This window comes from Schistocerca piceifrons, chromosome 7 (genome assembly GCF_021461385.2).
Source record: "Schistocerca piceifrons isolate TAMUIC-IGC-003096 chromosome 7, iqSchPice1.1, whole genome shotgun sequence".
Lineage (NCBI taxonomy): Eukaryota > Metazoa > Arthropoda > Insecta > Orthoptera > Acrididae > Schistocerca > Schistocerca piceifrons.
The window spans coordinates 439,207,608-439,218,149 of NC_060144.1; the positions used below are offsets into that span (position 1 = coordinate 439,207,608).

A 10,542-nucleotide genomic window follows, 5' to 3' on the forward strand; every position below is an offset into this window, starting at 1 on the left:
CCATCGAATCGAGCACGATGCACACTAACTCATCAAAAGTATCTAGATGCCTATTAATGGACATGAAGTCGTCGCCTTTACGGCTGTTTGAACTCTGCTAGGGACACTTCCAATGAGGTATCTGAATGTCTATTCTTCCTCAAGACCAGAGGCTGAAAATACCGCTTCAGTTGTAAGGTTATTGTACTTAGAACACGCCCATCTTCAGATGTCGTAACTTGGTGGTTTGACTCCGACCGCCGCTGTGGACGAGTACAAGACGCGGTATGCTACCAGCGATCGCAGAGCATGGAGTGCTCAAGAGCCGAAATCAGAGGGGGTAGAAATGTTGGACGCTAGGCTCTGGAGCGAATCCATTTCTTAACTCATCTCAAAGATCACTGAGATGAGGTTGGGACTCTGGGTAAGACAGTTGGTTTCAGGAATCTTATCGTCTGCAGACAATTGCGTCACAGATACTGCTTTAAGAAAAAGTGCATTCTCAAGCTGATACAAACATTCGTCTCCGAATTACTCCTCTACTGTAGTCAGTACATGTTGCTGTAAATTTTGTTCATATCCTTCCGCATTTTGCGTTTTCTTAAGCGGAGTAAGGGATCCAAATCTTAACCAAAAAAGCATCCCCATGCTGTATCCCCAGGTCATCCATTCTTACCTGTTGCCAGGCCACAGCTTGGCAGATAACGTTCTCCAGTTATTAGTCAAACCCTTGGTATTGCCATAGGATATAGCGTGATTTATCGCTCTGAATCACTCATTCCCAATCACTCACAGTCCAGAGACGTCGCTTTTTACACTACACGAAGTGTCACTTAGCGCTGACTACAAAAATTTGTGGCCTATGAGGAGCTACTCGGTCATTCTGCCCACTTTATTTTTAGCTCTCTCCGCACATTCATTGGGCTAGCTAGACTGCTGGTAACGCCTTGGAAGACAAGAGTGAGTCCTTCCGCTGATTTCATGCAATTTTTACAACCACCCTCTGCAGTGCTCGGCCGTAACTCTCTGTCAGCACATGAGACCTGTCTGGTCTTGTTTCATCTGTGGCTGTTCCTTCGCGTTTCCACTTTACATTCACATCCCAGTGTTTGGTCCTCATTCGAATTCACTGAGCTCTCCTGAACGACCCATTTTGCTGTTACTCCTTGTCCACTGTGCGGGCTTTCAAATAATAAGAATGAAATGGTGTGGTGGCCATCAACTACGTACCCTCCGACTCAGAGTTGAAATATTAAAAGTTTTGGCTGGTATCGTTGTGTAGGGGCAGGGATACGTAGTTGCTACATTACAAGCCAAATACTGCTGAGTCTACAGTATACAATATGAATATACACATGAATCGAATGGTTGAAGGTTCCTATCACTCGGCAATTGCGATTATAACGTAGAAATTTATAAATGAAAGATTGCAATTAAATAAAATCTGCAGGTACTATCTTAACGACTTTAAATGATGAGTACGATAGTAGAAGTACTTTTAAGAATGTGGTATATTTCCGCAAAAAACTTTTTAGTGTCGATGGCCCAGAAATAAAATAAAATATAAGATGAATAACAGGGAACCAATAGATTCATACTGCACGTAATTAGTTAAGAACAACAACATAGCTCGCGAGATATTCACTTCTAAACGCACACTACGTCTTCACTGTAGAAGCCACGGAAATCTCACAAGTGCACAGGTCGGCACTACGAAGTATTTCTATCTGCCGCGACCACCCGCAAACCGCTCTACACTCCAAGTCTCTCTTGCGACCGTGTGTCCCCAGCGCCGTAATGTCCCGGACTCCCCCGTGTCCTGTGCCGTCCTGCGCAGAACTCTTCTGTCCTCCCTCAAAACGATGCTCTTCTCCCACTTCCATCCAGTCTCCCCATTCACGAGCGCTGTGATTGGCTAGCGCGCTGCCTCCATGTCTCCAAGCCAACGCATACCCACAAACGTATTGAAACACATACGAAATACTGGATTTACGTTTAAATAACTTGAATAAATATTTCTACGGCTGGACCATAAACACCCTCTAACACACGTTATTAAATACACTCCTGGAAATAGAAAAAAGAACACATTGACAGCGGTGTGGCAGACCCACCATACTTGCTCCGGACACTGCGAGAGGGCTGTACAAGCAATGATCACACGCACGGCACAGCGGACACACTAGGAACCGCGGTGTTGGCCGTCGAATGGCGCTAGCTGCGCAGCATTTGTGCACCGCCGCCGTCAGTTTCAGCCAGTTTGCCGTGGCATACGGAGCTCCATCGCAGTCTTTAACACTGGTAGCATGCCGCGACAGTGTGGACGTGAACCATATGTGCAGTTGACGGACTTTGAGCGAGGGCGTATAGTGGGCATGCGGGAGGCCGGGTGGACATACCGCCGAATTGCTCAACACGTGGGGCGTGAGGTCTCCACAGTACATCGATGCTGTCGCCAGTGGTCGGCGGAAGGTGCACGTGCCCGTCGACCTGGGACCGGACCGCAGCGACGGACGGATGCACGCCAAGACTGTAGGATCCTACGCAGTGCCGTAGGGGACCGCACCGCCACTTCCCAGCAAATTAGGGACACTGTTGCTCCTGGGGTATCGGCGAGGACCATTCGCAACCGTCTCCATGAAGCTGGGCTACGGTCCCGCACACCGTTAGGCCGTCTTCCGCTCACGCCCCAACATCGTGCAGCCCGCCTCCAGTGGTGTCGCGACAGGCGTGAATGGAGGGACGAATGGAGACGTGTCGTCTTCAGCGATGAGAGTCGCTTCTGCCTTGGTGCCAATGATGGTCGTATGCGTGTTTGGCGCCGTGCAGGTGAGCGCCACAATCAGGACTGCATACGACCGAGGCACACAGGGCCAACACCCGGCATCATGGTGTGGGGAGCGATCTCCTACACTGGCCGTACACCACTGGTGATCGTCGAGGGGACACTGAATAGTGCACGGTACATCCAAACCGTCATCGAACCCATCGTTCTACCATACCTAGACCGGCAAGGGAGCTTGCTGTTCCAACAGGACAATGCACGACCGCATGCATCCTATGCCACCCAACGTGCTCTAGAAGGTGTAAGTCAACTACCCTGGCCAGCAAGATTTCCGGATCTGTCCCCCATTGAGCATGTTTGGGACTGGATGAAGCGTCGTCTCACGCGGTCTGCACGTCCAACACGAACGCTGGTCCAACTGAGGCGCCAGGTGGAAATGGCATGGCAAGCCGTTCCACAGGACTACATCCAGCATCTCTACGATCGTCTCCATGGGAGAATAGCAGCCTGCATTGCTGCGAAAGGTGGATATACACTGTACTAGTGCCGACATTGTGCATGCTCTGTTGCCTGTGTCTATATGCCTGTGGTTCTGTCAGTGTGATCATGTGATGTATCTGACCCCAGGAATGTGTCAATAAAGTTTCCCCTTCCTGGGACAATGAATTCACGGTGTTCTTATTTCAATTTCCAGGAGTGTACATAAACAAATGAAATAGACATATATCAAAGGAACAGCAAGCAAAAGTAGGCCAGTAGCCTAACGTCTCTGTGCTTTCTAAAACACAGTAAATATTTAATCAATTTCTTCATCAATACCGTATATCAAAACCAAGACATAGATGAATAAATATACACTCCTGGAAATGGAAAAAAGAACACATTGACACCGGTGTGTCAGACCCACCATACTTGCTCCGGACACTGCGAGAGGGCTGTACAAGCAATGATCACACGCACGGCACAGCGGACACACCAGGAACCGCGGTGTTGGCCGTCGAATGGCGCTAGCTGCGCAGCATTTGTGCACCGCCGCCGTCAGTGTCAGCCAGTTTGTCGTGGCATACGGAGCTCCATCGCAGTCTTTAACACTGGTAGCATGCCGCGACAGCGTGGACGTGAACCGCATGTGCAGTTGACGGACTTTGAGCGTGGGCGTATAGTGGGCATGCGGGAGGCTGGGTGGACGTACCGCCGAATTGCTCAACACGTGGTGCGTGAGGTCTCCACAGTACATCGATGTTGTCGCCAGTGGTCGGCGGAAGGTGCACGTGCCCGTCGACCTGGGACCGGACCGCAGCGACGCACGGATGCACGCCAAGACCGTAGGATCCTACGCAGTGCCGTAGGGGACCGCACCGCCACTTCCCAGCAAATTAGGGACACTGTTGCTCCTGGGGTATCGGCGAGGACCATTCGCAACCGTCTCCATGAAGCTGGGCTACGGTCCCGCACACCGTTAGGCCGTCTTCCGCTCACGCCCCAACATCGTGCAGCCCGCCTCCAGTGGTGTCGCGACAGGCGTGAATGGAGGGACGAATGGAGACGTGTCGTCTTCAGCGATGAGAGTCGCTTCTGCCTTGGTGCCAATGATGGTCGTATGCGTGTTTGGCGCCGTGCAGGTGAGCGCCACAATCAGGACTGCATACGACCGAGGCACACAGGGCCAACACCCGGCATCATGGTGTGGGGAGCGATCTCCTACACTGGCCGTACACCACTGGTGATCGTCGAGGGGACACTGAATAGTGCACGGTACATCCAAACCGTCATCGAACCCATCGTTCTACCATTCCTAGACCGGCAAGGGAACTTGCTGTTCCAACAGGACAATGCACGTCCGCATGTATCCCGTGCCACCCAACGTGCTCTTGAAGGTGTAAGTCAACTACCCTGGCCAGCAAGATCTCCGGATCTGTCCCCTATTGAGCATGTTTAGGACTGGATGAAGCGTCGTCTCACGCGGTCTGCACGTCCAGCACGAACGCTGGTCCAACTGAGGCGCCAGGTGGAAATGGTATGGCAAGCCGTTCCACAGGACTACATCCAGCATCTCTACGATCGTCTCCATGGGAGAATAGCAGCCTGCATTGCTGCGAAAGGTGGATATACACTGTACTAGTGCCGACATTGTGCATGCTCTGTTGCCTGTGTCTATGTGCCTGTGGTTCTGTCAGTGTGATCATGTGATGTATCTGACCCCAGGAATGTGTCAATAAAGTTTCCCCTTCCTGGGACAATGAATTCACGGTGTTCTTATTTCAATTTCCAGGAGTGTATTTATAAGCATGCTGCTACCACTTTTTCGTGTAACTGCAGAGTACTTATGGCCTGACGCGATCGATAGTAATCGGCCACTTTGACATACAATAACTCACGTACTATTGAAGTTACATGCCAGTAATTCATACCAATTTAGGTTTACACTAATAGCTTTCTAAAGACATGTCGATCGACGAGATCGGATGAAGCGTTTAGATTTTGGAAATTCGTTGTTCGGTGTTACTTGTATAATTTACCGTCAGATGCTAAACTTTAAACTAATAAAAATATTGAAAATCTGATTACACCATCAGAATCATCGTGAAAATAATAGTAATGTTCATGTTTCTTTCTGAGTTATCATGATTCATCTGGCTACTATTAATTTCTATACGAACTGTGAAATGTCTGCCATGATGTTCACAAAGTCCGCCATCTTTGACACTCTCAACATACAACTGTTTCATCGACACGGCGTCACCACGGAATTCCCAGCCATGCGCTCAGGTTGGACCCTTCTTGCTTTGGCCAACGTCCGGCACCACGTGGTCGGCCTGCCGAGCGGACCGTGTGGCCACGCCAACTCCAAACTTAAAATATTTTCAGGGCACCACAATTTGCCCGTTACCTCACAGCTGACAACAAAATACTCTCCACTTGTTTTAATGTTGGCATGTCAGTTCTGCATTACATAAGAGTATACAGATACTTTGGATCAGATAGTGTAACGTTCCATAACCCTTCAAGTGAGATGGGTCTATAGTTCTGCGCATTAGTCTTGCGCCACTTGTTATAGACTAGACCGAACTGCGCCTTTTTGTGGACACGTTTTCTCTGTTGTTCCAGAGACCTATGGCAAACTGATGCAAGATGAGGAACAAGTTCCTAAGCATATTCAGCACAGAGTCTAATGGTTAGCACATCAAACCATGGGTTTCCTTTTTTTTTTTTTTTTTTTTTTTTTTTTCAAGGAGGGGGGGTTAGTGTTTAACGTCCCGTCGACAACGAGGTCATTAGAGACGGAGCGCAAGCTCGGGTTAGGGAAGGATTGGGAAGGAAATCGGCCGTGCCCTTTCAAAGGAACCATCCCGGCATTTGCCTGAAACGATTTAGGGAAATCACGGAAAACCTAAATCAGGATGGCTGGAGACGGGATTGAACCGTCGTCCTCCCGAATGCGAGTCCAGTGTGCTAACCACTGCGCCACCTCGCTCGGTTTTTTTTCTCAAGAGATTGAGCTCTTAAATTCCACGCTGAATTCTTTCTACTTCAGTCATTTTTGCATTCGTGTTTCTGTTGACTGTATGAAATGTGTTGTGATGTGTTGCGTTTCGTTACCTTCGTGATCAACGTGCATTTAGACTGATTTTACGCACAATCAGATGTTTTTTCCAAGAGGTGTGATATTGCTTCCAAATACATTGAAGACTCCTCCAATAGCCATCGTTACACTCATTTTGACTACTCGTATGCTCAGCTTTTGTTTGTCAGCAAGGATTCAGCTACATTTGAATCTGCTGAGCAGCTCATGTGGCGCTAAGAACATTTTGCTTCTTTACCGCACACGCGGACGTGTGGTTATGAGGCAATATTATGTACACTGATGAGCCAAAACATTATGACCAGCAGCTTAATAGCTTGTTTTCCCATCTTTGGAACGAAATACATCTCTGATTCTGCGTATCATGGTTCCGAAAATTTATTGGTAGGTTTGTAGACGTGTGTCACGCACAGGTCATGTACACTACTGACCATTAAAATTGCTACACCACGAAAATAACGTGCTACATACGCGAAATTTAACCGACTAGAAGAAGTGCTGTGATATGCAAATGATTAGCTTTTCAGAGCATTCACACAAGGTTGGCGCCCGGGGCGACACCTACAACGTGCTGACATGAGGAAAGTTTCCAACCGATTTCTCATACACAAACAGCAGTTGACCGGCGTTGCCTGGTGAACCGTTGTTGTGATGCCTCGTGTAAGGAGGAGAAATGCGTACCATCACGATTCCGACTTTGCTAAAGGTCGGATTGTAGCCTATCGCGATTGCAGTTTATCGTATCGCGACATTGCTGCTCGCGTTGGTCGAGATCCAATGACTGTTAGCAGAATATCGAAACGGTGGGTTCAGGAGGGTAATACGGAACGCCGTGCTGGATGCTAATGACCTCGTATCACTAGCAGTCGACATGACAAGAATCTTATCCGCATGGCTGTAACGGATCGTGCAGCCACGTCTCGATCCCTGAGTCAACAGATGGGGACGTTTGCAAAACAACAACCATCTGCACGAACAGTTCGACGACGTTTGCAACAGCATGGACTATCAGGTCGGAGACCATGGCTGCGGTTACCCTTGACGCTGCATCACAGACACGAGCGCCTGCGATGGTGTACTGAACGACAAACCTGGGTGCACGAATGCCGAAACGTCATTTTTTCGGATGAATTCAGGTTCTGTTTATAGCATCATGATGGTCGCATTCGTGTTTGGAGACATCGCGGTGAGCGCACATTGGAAGCGTGTATTCGTCATCGCCATACTGGCGTATCACCAGGAGTGATGGTATGGGGTGCCATTGGTTACACTTCTCGATCACCTCTTATTCGCCTTGACGGCACTTTGAACAGTAGACGTTACATTTCAGATGTGTTACGACCCGTGGCTCTACCCTTCATTCGAACCCTGCGAAACCCTACATTTCAGCAGGATAATGCACGACCGCATGTTGCAGGTCCTGTATTGGCCTTTCTGGATACAGAAAATGTTCGACTGTTGCCCTGGCCGGCACATTCTCCAGATCTCTCACCAATTGAAAACATCTGGTCAATGGTGGCCGAGCAACTGGCTCGTCACAATACTCCAGTCACTTCTCTTGTTGAACTGTGGTATCGTGTTGAAGCTGCATGGGCAGCTGTACCTGTGCACGCCATCCAAGCTCTGTTTGACTCAATTCCCAGGCGTATCAAGGCCGTTATTATGGCCAGAGGTGGTTGTTCTGGTACTGATTTCGCAGGATCTATGCACCCAAATTGCGTGAAAATGTATTCACATGTCACTTCTAGTACAATATATTTGTCCAATGAATACCCGTTTATCATCTGCATTTCTTCTTGGTGTAGCAATTTTAATGGCTAATAGTGTAATTAAGATAGATAACAGGCTGCTGATCTGCGTACACGGTGACAGTGTCCGATGGCGACCCAGATGGGTTCCGCAGGATTCACATCAGGAGAATTTGGTTGCCGTGACATCAACGTGGCCGGCCACTGTGGGAGAGCGGTTCTAGGCGCTTCAGTCCAGAACCGCGCTGCTGCTACGGTCGCAGGTTCGAATCCTGCCTCGGGCATGGATGTGTGTGATGTCCTTAGGTTAGTTAGGTTTAAGTACTTCGAAGTCTAGGGGACTCATGATCTCAGATGTTAAGTCCCATAGTGCTTAGAGCCATTTGAACCATTTGAACATCAACGTGAGTTCACTATAATGCACTGCTGAAAGATGACATCGCTATCGTGGAGGATATCAAGCACACAAAGGGTTGGTGGTTGGCAGCTGTCAGCATGTTTTCGATTACTACCACAGGTCCCATGTAAGCGCAGGAGAATGTCCCCTTTAGCATAACGCTGCTCCCACCAGCCTGTATTCGTGGCACGCTGCATGTTTCCAGCCCCCGTTCAGCTCGATGTGGCGTTTGTGGAGACGACCATCGACCTAGTGCAGCAAAACTGTGGTCACCCGAAGGGCAGACACGTTTCCATTGCTCGACTGTTGAATCTCGATGGTCCCGTGCCTACCCCAATCGTAATTCAGATGGTTCAAATGGCTCTGAGCACTATGAGACTTTACATCTGAGGTCATCAGTCCCCTAGAACTTACAACTACTTAAACCTAACTAACCTTAGGACATCACTCACATCCATGCCCGAGGCAGGATTCGTAGCGGTCGCGTCGTTCCAGACTGAAGCGCCTAGAACCGCTCGGCCACAACGGCCGACCCCTGTCGTAAATGACGATGTCTTTGGGTCAACATGTGAAAACGTAGGTGTGGTCTGCTGCGGAGCTCTGTGTTCAACAATGTATGATGAACAGTGGGCTGTGAAATACTTGTTCATGTACCAGCATTGTGCTCTTTCGGCAGAGATGCCACATATCACAATTTCTCCTACTTTACAAAGCAGACAAGCCTCTGAACCCCGCGTTCTGTCAAGAGTGGTGGACGTCCAAACATTTAGCGCCTAGTGGTAGTTTCATTGTCCTTCTACCTCTTTCTGTAGATGCGCACTACAGTAGCATGTGAACATTCGACCAGCTTCGCCGTTTTTGAGATACTCGTTCACAGGCTTGGCGTAATAATAATCCGCTCTTCGTCAATGGATTTCTACATTTGTAGCCCACATCTTCGCAAGGGTAATCCCCCATCTGTGTCTGCTCCACCTACGTACATTGTAACCGCTTCACGTGCCCACAACGTTACCAGGCAGCGTCCAACGTCGCGGTGGAAAGTATTCATAACGTTTTATCATTGTATTCATAGATGTTGTGATCGAGAGAAACATTGGCGACACATGCGTTTTGTTGCATGTTGGGCCGATTTTGTACAATGATCGGTTTTTGGGAAGTAATGTGAGAGTGACAAAGATAATGTCACATGCAGGACCTGGCAAACTGGACCTTGACCTTACCAGGACACACAAAGCACTCCGCCTTCAGGCCACAAGTGGCCCATCGGGACCATCCGACCGCCGTATCATCCTCAACTTAGAATGTGGTTAAGAGGGCGTGTGGTTAGCACACCGATTTCCCGGTCATTATGATGGCTTTCTGTGACCGGAGCCGCTACTATTCGGTCGAGTAGCTCCTCAATTGGCATCACGAGGCTGAGCGCACTTCGAAAAATGGCAACAGCGCATGGCGGCCCGGACGGTCACCCATCCCAATGCCGGCCACGCCCAACAGCGCTTAACTTCGGTGATCTGACGGGAACCGGTGTATCCACTGCAGCAAGGCCGTTGCCAGGACACGCAGTAAAGACATAAAAGCAGTGGCAGCTACAGCGTAAGAGCACAAGAGCACGTGAACACCCTAACTTTCGATGCCTTGTGGATTTATTGGTTATTTTTCTTTGAAAGCTGTGAAACATAACATAGATGCCGCAATCTGAGGCCGGCCGGAGTGGCCGTGCGGTTCTAGGCGCTACAGTCTGGAACCGCGTGGCCGCTGCGGTCGCAGGTTCGAATCCTGCCTCGGGCATGGATGTGTGTGATGTCCTTAGGTTAGTTAGTTTTAAGTAGTTCTAAGTTGTAGGGGACTGATGACCACAGCAGTTAAGTCCCATAGTGCTCAGAGCCATTTTTAAACCGCAATCTGAAAGATACGACACTTAAAGGTACAGCGCTACTGCTCCTCTACAGTCCATGAAACTTGGCATCAGGACGTAATTGCCTTACGGGCCAAATACATACGGATTTGATGCACAATGTTTACGGTTCACGATGTGCACAGCTAGCCCTTG

General features: G+C 49.1%; 1 pseudogene; it reads right to left on the bottom strand.

Moving 5' to 3' along the window:
- Positions 1-9,926: 9,926 nt before the first annotated feature.
- LOC124709171 lies at positions 9,927-10,044 on the bottom strand (annotated as a pseudogene).
- Between the last annotated feature and the right edge of the window lie 498 nt (positions 10,045-10,542).